Below are 16,082 nucleotides of genomic sequence, written 5' to 3'. Positions count from 1 at the left end.
ACAATGTCCTTGGCAAAGGTACTGCACATTATCCTACTCTCCAAGTTATGCATAAAAATCTCACTTAAAAACGGGGACAGACAAGAGCCCATCGCCAACCCATTGGTCTGTTTAGAAATCTGTAAAAATCTGTGAAGAAACAATTGTTAAATTTTAAAAAGTTTTGGTCGAGAACAATCGATAACAAAGTGATTAAGTTGTCTATAATTAGTTTAGGTAAGAAGGTTTTATTTAACAAATTCAAGACAAGAACAACGCAATCCTTGGGAGGTATACTTGGAAAGAGGTTTTTAACATCTAAAGATATTAATATCGTTTTTTCAGATATTGGTGAGCAAAATCTATAGAATTTTTGGTGGAGTAAATGTTATTAAATGCTGTAATATCTCTTAAGACTTTATTAAGCCACGAGGATAGTAAATAGCAAGGTGAATCTAAAAAACAAACTACAGGATGAATGGGATAGCCAGTCTTATGGACCTTGGGTAAACCGTAAAGTAAAGGTGTTTTCGGGTTCATGGGGTATAACTTATACTTATTAGTGTGGAAGAAGTCGAGAGTGAGTGCGGTGTTATCTAAAGTATTTTTGAGTTTATTAAAAAATGAGTTTGTTGGGTCTCTAGGAATAAGCACAAACTCATTTGAATTCAAAAAATGCAGAACTTTTTCGATATAATGACATCGCTTCATGAGTACCAAGCAATTACCTTTATCTGCCTTCGTGACAATCAAGTCTGGTTCATTTCTCGACCAAGTCATATTTCACTTTTTATTTTATTTTTTGCTTTTTTTCCGTTCTCCTGTTCAACTTAACCTCACTCTGTTTGTTTTGTTTACTTTTATTTAATTAGTTTTGACACCGAAATTAATGTGAACGTCAACATTATTTTTATTTTGTATGTATTTATATATTTTTAGCTTTACCGGTCAGTCAAATCTTTCAAAGTTTTCTTTTAGATCTGACGATGCCTTAGGGCGAAACACGTGTAATCATTTTTTAAAATAAACATCTTTTGAGACCATTGACTTTGTGTCCCTCTATTCTCTAAATTTTTATTATCAAGAGGTCTCTTTGAGAAAAATGGACTACTTTTTTGAATATGACATTTTATTGCTAAGGGTAACTTGATGGTTAAAGGTATAATAATTAAAACCTGTGAGCATCATTTAAATAATTTTGTAATTTTTAATACGTTAAATGAATTCAAAATAGTCCAAAATAATCAAAATAAATCATAAAAATAGAATAAACACCTTGTAAAACAACTGGGCGCTTGGGCGACTCCAAAGTAGAGATGGTGACGTGTAGACCTGAAATAATAAAAGTAACCTGAGCACACTTATTCCCGTAAAATTAATTCTCATTAATATGAATAATATGAATTAATATGTTTTAAACTTGCTCAGTGATTTTACTTTTAAGATAACCATTTAATTCATGTTCACCAACATTTAACCACTTAACTTAAATATCCCAAAATTCATTATTCACCAACTTATTATTTTTATCCGATTGTTAAATGTCCCAGTAACGACAACGTACTGATATTGAATGATATACAATCGTTCAATATGCCAAAACGTGAGCACTACATTACTCACAAACCGTAGCCAAAATGCTACCAAAAACATTATCATAAAACATGAGATTGAGACAGCAATCTCCGATCTAGACCACTTGACGATAACACACTTTGTACTGAGGGGTACAATGGACACCAAAACGCGAGGGTCCTCTCCAAATACAAAGCCTTGTTAAATACAACGAGCAGTGCAATGGTCCCAGACCAGCTCAGTATCTTAACAAGAAACAATAAACAATCGTCACAACAACACAAGCAAGACAAACAACAATCGGTCATTAAAATATTTCATTATTCACATTTTTAATTAAAAAGGTAAAATATCGGTGTAATCAATAAGATAGAAATAAGCATACTCTGTGATAACACTCACCCCTTTCTTGTAGTAAAACACTACACCAAACCAACACAGTTTATTTCACGTCGCAACACCCTTTATTGTTTTTATTAAATAACTTCATTCTTTAGTGACCAAAATTCAAATGAATTTTATAAACCAATTATTTATCTCACTCTTTTATCGATACCCATAAAAATAATTCCCGAGGGGAAACGCTAAGTGTAAACCGTATTTGGTTACTTACGGTACCGCTGAGCTAGCTTTAGTTTTGTAAATATCCTGGACCTCTTTTCGGTCAGACCGATAAATTTCATCTTAATGACTAAGAAAAATATTTCAATTCTTTAGGAAATAAACAGGGTCTTACAAAGGTAAAGTTAACTTTTGAAAAATATTTATAAATCCGACCCTTAATGCGATAGATATTGTGAAGTGCTGCAGAGTAGGGATGGCTGCCTAATACTGGAACTGATCCCGCGGAACTAATCCTTACAGTTGGAACAGTGGACTAACTGATCCACTAGAAATTTTACGAGTCCAAGTTCGAGTCCGGACTGGTTTACGTTTAAACGATAATGCCAAGTACAAGTAGCGCCAAAGTTTACTGAATAAAATACTATTAAATTAAATAAAATAGTATTTTATTCAGTAAACTTTGGTAGCGCAAAGCGCCACCGCCCTCGGATCGGTGTTTGTTTATGTCGTATTGATGGTTCGAGTCTGAACTAATTTTGTTTGGTGTGATGCGGACGGACTGGCACTGTTTTGTTGATATTCCGAAATAGTCGAAATACTCTTACCTTATTATTATTATTATTGTAGTTTGGGTTTTAAATTACAACTGATGGGGATTTACTCTATGTTATAATAACCACGGTAGGTACTTAGTATTTATTTTTAAGTATTAAACACAGATAAGACTTTTAAAAATAAAATGTATTCCTTGTAATAAAAAAACATAAAACAAAAATGGTACTTTATTTCTTATACCAAAAAAATATAACAAAAAACATACTCTAGTAGTAAACAGCAGAAAAATACAAAACAAAAATGATATTTAATTCTTTTACCAAACAAATATAACAAAAAACATAATCTAGTAGTAAACTGCGAAAAAATGCAAACAAAAATAAAACGTTCTTATAAAAAATATAATACCTACATAGGAAACAAAAAGTACATTTTAGGAACTGCAAAAAGTACAAAACAAAACTAATTTTCTATAATTTTGACCGACGGACGGACGGAGGACAAGTTGCTGTGCTTCCAAGAATAGTAAGGTAATATAATGTCAATACCGACAAATAATCGATGTTTTAAAAACAATTCAGATATTTTAAACGAATGGCATTATTTAAACGAATGGCATAATTCTAACAGAACATGGTACATCTTTGTATATTATTTTTGTTAACAGTTAGTTATTTGGTTATTATGCTTTTTTTATTTAAATAATATCGCAAAGAGTTAATTCATTTGTCTTAATACGTTTTTTTTTCGATTTTCGATTCGTTTTTAAGTTTTGGCTTTTTTTTATAAACATTAATCGGCGTCATTTTAGTTCCATAGGCCGCAATGTACTTGGATTCCGTTTGGAGTTCGGACTCGAACTTGAAACTGATCCGTGGAACAGGTATTTGCTTGGACTGGATCAGTTCGGAACTGATCCGAAAAATTTTTTGGATACTACTGCAGAGATTCACAAATGCCAAATTACATAAATAATTCATTCACCACCCACTCTCGTGCTTTCTTCCTCCCCATCATCGACAGACCGTCGAAAAGAAAACGTGCATTTCACGGAAGAAGATCCAACGGCGGCTCCTGCTTCTTCAGATCGCAGTGCCAATCCGAACGAAACAAACGGGGCAAACGGAAGAAGCGAAGAGAACATTGCGGCTACCGTAGGTGGCGTTAAAACAGTCGCAAGGCCGCGCAAGGACGTTCGCTGCTCTTCATCGTTCGTTCTTCAATAATAATAATTATTCTTTACCAGCTGGTAACGGGTTAATCTTCGATCGCCGGTCGTTTTAGTGGGTGCTTTCATTCAATTATCTATCGTACGTTTTTTCATTAATTGTTAATATAAAATTTACATTTCGGCTAATTTTTTGTTTTTGAGTAGAATAGAATATATTAACTCGGTTTTTATGAATTAATTTTGCACTCAACGTGTGCGTTAGAAAGAGCTGAACATTTGTACCAGTATCTTCTTTTTAAATCAGTTTTAAAGGTAAGTTATTATTTTGTTTTTAACTTGCTTTTGATATATTAAAATAAGATCATATTATATTATTAAATTACACTGTGTCCCATTTTGGATAAGATTGCAGGGTATCTTTGTCATTTTTTAAGATATAGTTTTAAGGTTTTTCCGACTCTGTATCACTTTTTTGTAAAACTTGACTCTGTACTAAGACTCTGTATAAGATAAAAAAAAATTAAAATTGCTTATAATAGTTATTTATGTAACAAGTGTGTAAAATGGTTCTTTTTTGAGGAATGGGAAACTTCTTATGAATGAAAAAGGGGATTTTACACACATATGAAATTTTTTCTACTACCGAAGAAAACATCAAAAAAGTCAAAAATATCAAATTACCTTATGCACTTAGGCACGGTTGTACAATGGGCCTTCAACAACAGTTCATAAAGATCTCCGGTTCAGCGGAATTAATCCGTTGTACAATGTTGGTTCAAACGATAACTTGCAGTTCATCTTGACTGTTCAATTTGGAACGTTCAAAGGGAATTTAAGCAGATTTTTGAGATTAAGTTAATATTTAATATATCATTTTGATATTTTATATTCATGTAAATACAGTCGCCTTTCAATAATTATTATGTTTGGTGAGGTCCTAATTTATTAGTTACTAGGTACCCTAGGTTTCGTTTACAAACCCTAAATATAAAAATAGATCCTATTTGGAAAGATATTACGGATGGATGCAAATTTTCTGGAATTAGTAAATAAAATTGTACACCCTAGATCATCACAGGGGGTGTACAGGGATAGACTGGATCATTTGAACATTTGGGATGATAAAGAATTTAAGGCTAGATTTAGGTTGGAAAAGCAAGCTGTAAGATTCATAGTAGATAGAATTTCTGAACAAATTTCATCTGTTACGGACAAGTATGATGATTTGTATTAGTTCAATTACACTATTTATAGATTTTAAAAATAGTTTTAGATAGAATATCATCAGCATTTTTGCTTTCAATCTGAATAACAATTGATTCTAAAAATTTTACAATATTTAAGATTGAAAATGATTTAAAAGAAGTTAAAAAAACCTACAGTAGCATCAATGTCAATATTTCATGGATATCACTCTCGCTTGCAGTTATTATTATAAATTTTTGCTTGGCCCTTTTTTTATATTCTCATACTTATTTTTTAGAAATGTAACAGTTCTAAGGGGCTCTCCGAGAACACTGTTAAATTCCTAATTAAATTTCACTGACAAATTTTCTTCAAGGCCTCTGCTTTAATTTCATTTATGTTGTGAAATTAAAGCAGATCCGTTTATCCGTTTTCTTAGATTCTATACTTTCCTTGTATTTTTTTACTAAATTAATAAGAACATTTTCTTCTCTCACAGAGAAATTGCTTGCCCTAATTTTTCTCCATGTCAGATAAGCAGACTCAAACGGTTTGGCAAGCAGCAAGGTGGTACAAAACACTTTTAAACAAACAACACTTCGGAATTTACGGTATTTTTTGTGTTCAAAAAATACTTATAATCGGCCACAGACAAAAAACAAATAAGTAAATAACTTAATTTTTATGTGGCCATTGCAGACTTTAAATAGAACCTAGTTTAACTAAACTTCTACTGGAACAACACACGAACCTCTAAACTACGTTTAACGAAGAACTGCAGTTCAGTAGAACTTAGTTGAACCACTGCTTGTGCAACCAGGCCAAAACAACTTTACGGTAAAAAAACGTCAAAACATTTGTTGACAAACTATAAATTAAATGTCAAATAAACAGTCTGTATATTTTAACGTCAAATTTTTGCATTTGTTTTACGAATATCACAACCTAATCTTTAATAAATTTTAGCTTTAAAAATCAGAAAAATCCATATTTATGTTTGTTTTTTTATTAGAATTCTCAGGGTCAGGTCAATTTTGATAGTTAGGGTCAATTTAGACTCACTTCTTTTTAGTTTTCATATCGAAGATATCATAAAAAAAAGTTATAAAATGCAAAGTTTTCTTGTCAGGAACTCTCCGTAGAATATCTCTAGCATTAAACTCCTGTACTTTACCTATGTTCATTCAATTTTGGAATATTCTTCCCAAGTCTGGTCGCCATGCAATCAGAACCATGTTCAAGAGCTTGAAAATATACAGCGAAAATTTCTTAATTTCCTTTGGTTTAAATGCGAAAAAGTGTACCCGGAAATCGCCTTCTCACAGTTTTGCTTGAAAGATTTCAGGTAAAAACCTTACAGGAAATAAGAGATTCGGCAGATTTATAGTTCTTACATAAAATAATTAATGGCGTAATTGACTCGCAAGAGATCTTGCAACTTCTAAATTTACACACTCCTCGGCTGTCAGCTGGCAGTTCTCAAACTTTTTACCTTTCAATAGCTCGAATCAATATTACAAAATTTTCGCCTATAAGTAGAGCTTGCAAAACATACAACTCTATACAGAATCAATGCGATATATTTAACTGTAGCCTAGCCAAAACTTAAAGAATTCGCTTAGTTTAGATAATCTTGTTTGCTTCTTTTTTTATCTATTTATTAATAGTTTATCATATCTTGGTAAAACTTCATACTTTGGACCTTTTATGATGCAATTGACTGATTGAGGATTATTCTTTCCATATAGATTCTTCTCCATTCTTCTTAGAATCTCCAGGTTCGGAATATTTTATGGTGAGTCCAAATCTCAAATACTTCTGGTTTTCGCTAATAATGTACATTGAGTGACTAGGAATACATTTTAGTATCCAAATTCTTAAGTCCAAGTTTAAATCCGGACTAGTAAATAAATATCTAGTAGCTTATTTGTCCAAGTAATTCCATTCCTCCCAACTCTTTTCAGTCTTTCGCCTTCTATTTACAATTCATTGGGTACTTTAGCTTTGACAACTATGAATTTGGTCTTCTCATTATTTGATGTTTGAGACAAAATCTTCAACAAGTGCTAAAAATGATGCTATTATGTTTTGTATGTTTTCGATGAGAAGTTCGGTATCGCGTGCATAAATTGTTCTATAGAATACCATTTAATTATACTCCACCAGCATCACTTTCCAGGACTTAAGATTTGGTCTGAATAGGGGTTGAAAGAACGCTTGTACTCTTCACTTTAAATAAGTAAAAAAAGTCACTCTCTAAAGCAACACAAATACAAGGAAGGAGTATGACACCATAATAGTTATTTTTGTAGTATAAAATTTAAATAGAAGGTTAATATTGTAATTTCCTGATTTTTCTAATAATACCTAAAAATAAATATTAATGATAAAGCAAACATATTTATTAAAAACGCAAATATTAAGTAAATATACCTACTATCCATTTAAATTATGCATGTAAATAAACAAAATTATTTAAATCAAATTACACACGCACATAAGAACATTTAAATTATGTTTATTCTACCGTATAATAAAAAAAACTACCGATCTATAAATAAAAATACAAGACAGCACATTATAATATTTACCGATGTGGCGTTTCATTCGTACACATACGAATACAATCCAATTAAAAATTAAGTTAATCTCGTATAAATCATTTTCTGATTAGTAAAGGTGTTAAGTGGTTGTCGCCTCGGGTTTTATTTAAATTATAAACCACTTTTTAATTAGCAACGCAAAAGTTGCTATTAATCTTTTTGGTGGCTGCCAATTTGATAAATAGCTTGCAAAAAAAATACGGATTTAAACAATTAGTCAGAAGCTTGGAACATTTTAATATGTTCTGTGTATAAATGATATATAGAATATATAGCAATTTAAATTAAATGGTACAAGAAAAATAAAATTTGGAAGTTCCGGTGCATTGCCATTAATTTATTTTATATTTAATTCTGTTTATTCTAGCAAGTGGTTTTTAGCATTCAAGCAGTAATTTGACGTCACCAATAGCAACCTAAAGTTGTAGAATCTCTAATTAAAGTTAGCCTTAGGTTAGTTTAATTTAAGTGGGCACTTACGACTCGCTAGCCTATTGTCGCTTACACCTATTTAAATCTTCTTCGTAAAGTCCGTACTCTTAAGAAGTTTAGTTGATTGTCATATAAGTCGTAATATGCGCAGACATTACAATACATCAGTATACGGGTTGGGGAATTGAAAATTACGCATTGTCTAAAATAATGGCAACACCGCCTTCTCGGCGGCCGTCTGATTTGGGAAAGAAATTAATTATACATGATTAGGTAGGCGGTGAATGTCGTCATGGGTGACAGTTGTTGCTTGATTGCAATAATTAATTTACAGTATTGTCATCGCAAATTTTCAAAATGTAACGAAGGCCGCAGGTCTTTACGCACGCAGAATATGCCGATATGTTCGTTTATGGTGCCTGTAACGGAAGTGCCAATATAGTCGACGATTTCCGAATACACGATTACCGAATCCAAGAGTATTTATTCGTGTCTTTTGCTGTCAATTGCTGTACGCATCGGTGTTTCTCACTTAAAGATATGGGGGACATTACATGAGTAAGGTTTATATCCGTTTTGTGTAAAACGGGTACACACACCGGAAACCCAATGATCTCGCTAGTAGACTAAAATTTTGTCATAGAGTAAATGCTCACCGTAAATTAATATTATCAATACTATTTACTGAAAAATCAACCTTCACTTGGGACTGTATTAAAAAACACCTATAACTGGTACCGGTGGTCTGATGAAAATTCGCATGCCGCTGTTAAATCGAATTTCCATCATCGATCGATTCAAAATTTCCATCATTCATACTTATAATTTCAGGATTACTTTAAGGACTTGTTGCATGCCAACATTGCATGTTTTTTCTTCTTCTGTTGCATGGGATGAACTTTTAAATGACAATACTGATGGTACAACTGAAACTTTTTATCAAGTAATTGAACAAGCATGTGTTGTCTATGTGCATTTAAAAGTATAGAACCATCCCAATTTAACCCTCTTGGTTCTCAAAAGATCTAAAACAACTTATCAAGGCAAAACAGTCCTATATTTGCTATATTGTAATTTTCGTTCAAGATGTAAAGAGCTGGCCAGTGAGTGTCGTCGAAACTATATTATTGGTTTGGAGAATCGATTAAACTCTGATCCTGCTCAGTTTTGGAAATTTGGTAATTGATCTAGATCCAATAACAACTTGCCAAATACCATCCATCTGGGCATCTCTACTGCCTCAGAGGGTAATTATTTTTCAAATCTCTTTACTAGACACTTCTCTACTTGCTATAGCAACAGATCCCTTAATGCCTAAGATATCTACATTTAATCCAGTTATATTTAGCCTTGCTGAAGTGCTTGAGGGCATCTTGTCTCTTCCAAACAAACTTAGTTCTGGTCCAGATAATGTCAGTCCTTTGTTTTTTAAATGCTGTGTGTACTATGTAATCCTCTTCATATACTGTTTAACAAGTCCATCATGGAAAAGTTCTCCGAAATGTGGCTTTCCAACTACATAGTCCTTATATTTAAGAGTGGGAATCGAAATAATATTGGAAAATATCAACCAAGAAGTGTTTTATCATCAATTCCTAAACTTTTTGATAGTAGACAGCATGGATTTGTTCATTAAAAATCAATAGTTAGCAATCTACTTTTATATCAACAAGACAACTTTCAAACATTTGTGGAACATTCTCAAATTGACCCAATTTATACAGACTACTCCAAGGCTTTTGATTGAGTTAACCATTCTATGTTACGGTCAAAACTTAAAGCCTTGGGGCTTCGTTGCTGGCTCGTCAAGTGGCTGGGTACTTATTTAGTTAATGTGTAAACCTCGGGCTAATCATTGACGATTGACCATATTCCTTTTTTTAAATCTTTATTTTACCGTAATACATTTACAATCAAATAAAACGAAGAAAACCAAAACGTATCGTTCGCCATGTCGAATGGATGAGAGAGGGGACGCGACGTGACAGTTGCAAACCTAAAATTATCAATGTTGCCGGTTATATAAAATAGGTCCATTTGCTTATAACACAAAATAAGAAATTATATTTATTCTAAACATTTAGTAAAGCACTATTTTTTTGCCGATGACTTGAAAATTTATTTGAAAATTGAGCGTATCGAGGACTGTCTTCAGGCCGACATTAATACTTTGGTTACATGGTCTGTTTAAAATTGAATGTTTCTAAACACTGAGAAATGCCATTTCATAACAATTTCACGAAAGAAGTAGCCAATAATATCTAATTATTATATAGATTCTACAGACCTGAACAGAGTTAATAATATTGCCGACCTAGGGGTGATTTTGGTACGAATTCTTTATATTTTCTTTAGGGATATGAGGACAACCAGGAATGTAAGGAGTTTGGAAGGTGATCGAAAGTTTTGTGATTTTTTGCACATTATTTAAACTGATTTCAGATGACTTACACTGTCCTGATCATTTGAGCAGCATCAAGAATTCCAACCCAAACCACTAGAATTAATGTTCTTTTCCATATCCCTTAGCATCAAACAAACTATATGTATAATAGTTCTTTGAGCCATTTTTTTAGATTGGCAAATGGTGTTCATTGTGACTTCACTGGCATTCCTCTCTCTCAATTCAAGTCTCAGTGTCATAGATTAGTTTAATTTAGGTTAAGTTCAGTTCTCATGATCAACTGTGAACGTTTTTGAAAATTTTTGTTAATATCATTTAAAATTAATGATCATGATTCCATAGAATGTTATTTTCGAAATGTAATATAATTACATAGTATCTGCCTTTTTATATATTTTGTTAATACCTTTTGTAAAAAGTAGGGGTGATACCGTTGAATAAATAAATAAATAAATAGATTATCCGTAAATGTGTGGTTCGGAATTATTGCCAGAACGTTGCTTGGACCCGTTCTATTACAACAGCGTTTTACAGAAGTCGAGTATTTCAATTTTTTACAATACAATATGGCAATAGAGGATATTTCTTTGAATTCAAGAAAGAATATAATTTTTTCGCACGAAGGAGTTCCCGTACATTACAGTCGCTAACTGACACAATATTTGAATTAAACTTTCCCAGGACGTTGGATCGGCCTTGGTGGTTCCATTAATTGGCCACCAAGATCGCCTGATCTTACTCCTCTAGATCTTGGATTGTCACAATAGCTGAAAAATGAAGTTTATCAAGAAAAAGTAAATACGCGAGATGAGATTATCCTAAGATTATGCATTGTGCTGCCCGCATTTAGAATCTCATGATGCTCTCTAAAGAACTACACTCGAAGTTATTCCTAAAGCTGAGAAGTGTATTGAAGTTGGCGGTGGGAGTTTCGAACCATCCCGCTGAGCTATTAATAGCGAATGTTCATTTATTTGTATTGAAAGTTATTATGCTCTAACACTAGCATTAAATTCCTATGTGGCTGTATCTCAGTAACTATTGAGATTATGATTCATATTTATATGAACTTTTTTATTCAGAATCATGGATACTAAGATATACCAAAATATCCACCATTCCTTCTGAAACACCCTGTATGTATTAGAGTCTAGAGACATTAGACGGATTCTTAGCTCTACCTTTAAATTCAGCACCTATGCCTGAGGCATCAATGTAAATAATTTAATTTCTGGTACTTATTCAAAACCTAACTAATTAGCTAGTTTGTTTAAATTTTTTTCTGTTAATTTTTCGTTGTTTTCAATGTATATTGACCACTAGCAATTTTAAACCTTGGGAGGTACATAGCTCGATAACATTAGTTTATTAGCCCTCTTTTGGTGTTTACGAAATATTTGTCTAAAATAAAATTCTAACCTGAAAATATGTAGTCTAAAGTGTGTCTTTAAGGAGCAAGCTAAGAATGCTGGGGAAGTTTATGCTTATCCTTGTGACTTCTGACAGAAGATGCTGGATAAAGGATGTTCCGGTGTTAGTTCAACCGAAATTCGTACTTTAATTATATTAAGAAACCTTCTGGAGTACCACATTGTGGCCCATTACTCTTGAACACTTATCAACTTAATTGTGATATCTCATCTTGTTTTCTTCATACAAATTTTCCTATGTATATAGTTAATCTGATGTTGTATTTGAAAGTTTACCGAATGGATGATTGAGTTAAGTTACAGTCGGATTTGCATCGCTTGGTTCAATCGGTAATCAAAATGTTATGGAACTAAACATCAAGAAATGTCATTTGATGGTTTTTAGTAATAGTAGACATTCTATTGAACGTCTACAACATAAATGAGTATCCTTTGATTAGTGTGTCCCATATTAGAGACTTTGGAGTTATTCTTTATGCTCAGTTGTCATACGTACCTCACTATCACAAGTAGAGAGAACATTTGGCGGTAGATTATGTTAATTATCATCAGATGGAGGAATCCCTTATTAGTTAACACCTCTTCAGATCGGTCATACACATCGGGGTCTAGACATGTCTTAAATAATGTATTGCACTCATTAAGTTTTAAACCTGAGTTGATGGGAAGGATTAATATTGATGCACCATCTCGAAGTACAAGACAAACATTTTTTACGTTCCACTTATGATCCACCGAACCAACTATGGTTTCAACACGTTCATTTTAGGAGATTTCAACTTGCGAATTAGTAAGTCTAGACAATCTTGCCTTGGTTGTTCTTGATTTGACTACTTTCATATATATTCATAATTACTGGAATGTCAACATTTTGACCGTTACAATAAGAAAACGTTCTATCGCAGTACATATGTACACCCTTTGAGCTGATTAGGTCAACTGCGTGCTACTCCCCCATACAAATTAATTTTAAATTGACGGAAGGAGGAAGATGAAACTTGATTGGTGGATTATTGAGGTCCTTTCGTTGCGCTGCTGACTTGATAGGGTCAGCTGACTAGGTGGAAGTAAAGGCGTTCACAGGTGTGCGCTCGGGTTTACGCTTAGCTTAGGTTAAATTTATTTTTAGCCTGTCCAAGCATTAGTCTGGTGAGAACCAACGGTTACTGTCAAATGACGTCTCGGTTAAGGCTATCGCTTAGATGGGATGTTTTAATATTTCGGTCGTTCGGTTTTTACATGTACAGGGTGACCCAATAAGACTGTTCCTCGGCCATATCTCGGGAACTGTTCGTAAAAAAAATTAAAAAAAAAAAAATTATTAGGTAAATCGGTCATGAAAAATCGTTGGAAAATATTTTCAAGTTCTAAAAATTACCACCAGAGGGCGTAATTGCCATCTTAAATTTTAAAATTGCATTTTTCTTTAAATTTCGCATAACAACCAATTTTTTTTTTTATATTTTTAAAGAGAACCAGGTTATCTATGATTTTCGTAAAATAAGAAAATCAGCCATTTCAAAAACAAAGATGGTAGAGCGCGTTCAGTTGTTTTTGCAATAACTTGCTTTAACTTCTTAACGGTTTGACCGATTTTAACAAATTTGGTATCGTTGAAAAGAGCATTCCTTGGGCAATAAGAATCAACCAAAATATAGTTGATTTAGTTGAATCCTTTTCCGCCTGGGGGCTAGCTTTGACACCATCACCCAAAATCCTAAAAAAATCAAAAAAATCAAATGGAATGATATGACTTTTTCTTTATGAAAAAGTAGCCAAATAACATCCAAAGAGGCCAGTGAAAACCGTTTGTCAAAATGTCTTTCCTAACCGCAAATATTGGGAAAATAAGGAAAAAAAACGCATCCCGAACGTAATAAGTCACTTTAATATTATAGGTAGGCCTTGGAAAATGAAACAAATGAAACATGATGCATTATGAAATAATAACAGCTGTCATTTGCTGTGTTGTTGTCATTGTTATTATCATTATTCTGCTGTGTTACATTCAGAAAGTGTAGTTATTTGAATTTTGAATCTTTTCTGCAATGCCGATTTCTAACCAAGAAGCATTTAATATGCTGGCGATATATTTTGAGTGTTTGCAAAATGCGACCATCGCTGCCCGCGCCTTCTATTTGCGCTATCCGAATCGACCACGATACCATCGCCGCGTGTTTGTGCGTTTGGCCCAGCGCCTGTTAACAACAGGTAGCATCCATAAACCTGCCATGATTAAAAATAGGCTCTTAAAAAATGTATGTTCTCTTAAAAAATGTAAAAAAAAAAATTTGGTTGTTATGCGAAATTTAAAGAAAAATGCAATTTTAAAATTTAAGATGGCAATTACGCCCTCTGGTGGTAAATTTTTGAAATTGAAAATATTTTCCAACGATTTTTCATGACCGATTTACCTAATAATTTTTTTTTTTTTTAATTTTTTTTACGAACAGTTCCCGAGATATGGCCGAGGAACAGTCTTATTGGGTCACCCTGTATATTTCTGTGACGCTGTATTGTGCACATGGACGTTGTTCTTAAAACTTTATTATTCTTTTGGATGGAGTTTGAACAAAACCCACTTGTGGTTTTACAGTTCTTAAAAAATTCATATATTTAATTAAGTTTTAAGTATATTTTGAGAAATTTATATTATATTATAATAGTTTTTTTTTTGTTTATACAATCCGTTTTCGTATATAACTTTCCTTCTAAGCAGGGTTACTGGCGGTTAAACCGATGCCGTCGGTAAATACCAAATATCGCTTGTATAAAGCGGTATTTACTTTTGGTCTTAACCACCCCTCGCTTGGACAGGCTATTTATGTTGAATTAGTACCACAACAGCAATCGTAGTTAGTACGCAAGTTAATCTTTGTAGGCTGTTAGGTGCTCTAAGTAATCCTTACAAATAATCAGACTGTATTCAATAATCCCAACAATTTCAAGTATTTTACTGCAGCACAAGTCACATTTCAGAAATACATGTTTTTGGGAAATCGCCTTAAAACAAAGTGATTGACTTATCAATTTTAATTACTGCGAAACCAGCACTGGGATTCTAAAATCACGACTCGATCTCGATACGATCACGACTTCGAATTCGATCGCGACTCAGTCGTGACGAGAAGGGTGAGTCTAAATTTCAATCGTCGGCTAAACTCGTTTTATTCGATTTGATTTAGGTTTGTTGGTATATATTTCCTATTTTCTCTAATATTTGACAGATGGAAACGTCAATTGTCTTTTCTATTAATAAAAACTCTGTATCTGCAAAATGAGTGAATCAAGGTGATTGTCAATAGTTTCAGTAATTTTACGGATCCAACGACTTCCAGTTTCGCTAATTCCAAAATGAAAATCTTGTCTGATGCTTCTTTGGTAACAACCTGTGACAAAAAATCTGACTAGTTTAAAAAATTATTTGAACAACAAATAAAAGAGACAGAAATTACTTCATTCCAGTATCTTATTAATATAATACAATCTAGCAAGGCCGCAGCTGAATACGAGCGAAAAATAATAATATCTGGATAACAGAGGAGCTTGTAAACTTAATAAGAGAGCGAGATCGACTATTTGAAGACATGCGTAATAACGATAATAACAGAGAAATAAAAAACCAATTTCGTAACATAAAAAATAAAATTACTAATAAAATTAAAACACTTAAAAATACTCATTTTAGAAAAAAATGGGCAGAAGCAGGTTCCGATACCAAAAAACAGTGGTCAGTGATAAATAATTTATTAAGCAGAAAAAACCTTAATTTAAATAAAATTAAGGAGATAAATGTAAATAATAGTATAGTCTCGGACACTTACGAAATTGCAAACTGCTTGAATCGCCACTTTGCTAGAATAGGTAAACAAATTACTGAAGAGGTTCAAACTGAAATACTAGGCATTCCCTTTAATATTCGTGACACCTTTGGTTTCAATGAAATCATTTATGCAAATAGTTTTTATTTAGAAGAAGTCACTGATAAAGAAATATTAGACACAGTTAATAGTTTGAAACGTAACTCTGCTCCTGGAGATGATCAAGTTACAGTTAATAATCTTTGCGTATTGGGTCCCAGTCTAATCAAAATTCTTACAAAACTGGTTAACGATATTTTTGCTTCTGGTCTTTTTCCTGACGAACTTAAATTCGCTAAAATTACACCGATCTTTAAGTCGGAA

The 16,082-nt window shown here is 32.8% G+C and overlaps 1 protein-coding gene across 1 annotated transcript in view; it reads left to right on the top strand.

Moving 5' to 3' along the window:
• The first annotated feature begins 2,619 nt into the window (after positions 1 to 2,619).
• The window catches only part of LOC126735418 (uncharacterized), a 72,472-nt gene continuing 59,009 nt past the window's right edge, over positions 2,620 to 16,082 (top strand). Inside the window, exons 1-2 of the mRNA XM_050439397.1 lie at positions 2,620 to 2,799; positions 3,485 to 4,156. The gene's annotated coding sequence lies outside the window, so the exon portion shown is untranslated. The remainder of the gene's footprint in view (positions 2,800 to 3,484; positions 4,157 to 16,082) is intronic.

The sequence above is a fragment of the Anthonomus grandis genome, chromosome 4 (genome assembly GCF_022605725.1).
Source record: "Anthonomus grandis grandis chromosome 4, icAntGran1.3, whole genome shotgun sequence".
Lineage (NCBI taxonomy): Eukaryota > Metazoa > Arthropoda > Insecta > Coleoptera > Curculionidae > Anthonomus > Anthonomus grandis.
This window is presented reverse-complemented; position numbering and strand designations above follow the sequence as displayed.